Here is a 1785-nt window from a genome sequence, read left to right as displayed (position 1 = left end):
CCGAGGGAAGGGACGAGATGCTGGGCCGAGAGAAGGAGGGAAAAAAGGGCGGGCTGTTTGTTCAACAAGCGTCATCCCCTCATTTTTCAAAACTGTTACATAAGAACATAAGAAGAGCCCTGCTGGATCAGGCCAAGGGAGTGGCCCCACCAGATGTCTCTGGGAGCACATGAGACAACCTGTCTCCCAATTCCCATCCCCTGCATCTGGCATTTTGAAGTAATTTCATTTTAAACCTGGAGATCATACATCCTCATCATGGCATGTAACCTACAATGGACTTTTCCTCGAGAAATCTGTCCAGCTCCCTTTTAAAGGCATCTACGCTAGATGCCATCACCACATCCTGTGGCAAGGAGTACCACAGACTAACAACAACTGGGTAAAAAGTTTTCTTTTGTTTGTTCTCACTCTCCCAACACTTGATTTGAGCGGAAGTCCCCTGGTTTTGGTATTCCCTGAGAAGGAAAAGAGCTTCCCTCTATCCACTTGATCTATATGTGGGACAGGAAGCAACAGTTAGAACTGGATATGGAACAACTGATTGGTCAAAATTAGGAAAGGAGTACGACAAGGCTATATATTGTCTCCCTGCTTATTTAACTTATATGTAGAATACATCATGCAAAAGGCTGGACTGGAGGAATCCCAAACCGGAGTTAAGATTGTCCCCATTGGTTTTCATGGAGTTTACTGCTTTGCAAGGAGGTAATGGATACCTCTGTTTGTGAGCTCCAGAAAAGCCAACAGAGTGTTGTGTGTGTGGAACTAGACAAGAAGATTATAAATCTTTGAGAAATGGGATACAGTTTGATACACTGGAGAAGCACTTTGCCTGTCTTTTTGCTTTCCTCACCAACCCAAGTAACTTGGGAATTGGTGGTGGTGTAAAAATGTCTCTTCCTGTCAAAACCTCTAAAAAGGAATTATATGAGAGTGCAATATATTAAAAAGTAACAATTGGCTAGGGAATTATGGAAGCTGTAGTCCCAAAACTATCATTCTTCATCTCTGTCTTATTTACTACTTTTGTTAGAAAACTGGAAAACTGAAACCCTTGCTCATCTAATACAAATCATTTATATGTTTCCCAGTAGATCCAGCTTTACTTTCTGTCCACCTCTGCTGAGGATCCTTTTCCACTTAGAAATGACATTGTTTTATGTTTCAAACCCGTCTCTGATTATACATAAAATTATTTGTGTTCCTGCTTTTCATTTGGATGGCAGTCTCTGCACTGTACAATTACTTTCTGTGCCATTTACCAAAATTAGAAAGATTGATAGGGAGAGGTCTTATCATTCAACTAAACTATCCAAATATTCTGGAATATAATTTTTAAATAACTCAAATCCTTTTCATTAGACCTCATTACACAGCTTTTTCTACGGTTTATTGTGGGAGAACAGTGTAAGAGATCTGAACCGTGAGGTGTCGAATCACACAAAGTTCCTATTCAAATCAATATTTGTCAGTACTTTTTGCTTTCTCTTGTTTCTTGCCTTTTTGTGATTCTGCCTGTGGGCAAAAACACTTGAAGTATATCTCCAAAGCTACCAAGACTTGTTGAGTTGCCTTTGATCTGGGCTGCTTTTAGCACAGCTTCTGGCACACTGAACATACTGAACAGAAAAAGAGTTTTTATTGCTCTTCCATTCACTACATAAATGTCAATAGATGTTAGTGACAAAGACCTGGCCTATATTAAAATGAAGGGCTTATTGAAGAAAAGAAGATACAAGAAAATAGAGCAGAAATCAGATTATGAAGTACACAGGTCTCAAA

This window comes from Pogona vitticeps, chromosome 5 (assembly GCF_051106095.1).
Source record: "Pogona vitticeps strain Pit_001003342236 chromosome 5, PviZW2.1, whole genome shotgun sequence".
In the NCBI taxonomy this organism is placed as follows: Eukaryota; Metazoa; Chordata; class Lepidosauria; order Squamata; family Agamidae; genus Pogona; species Pogona vitticeps.
Note: the sequence above shows the minus strand (reverse complement) of the source record.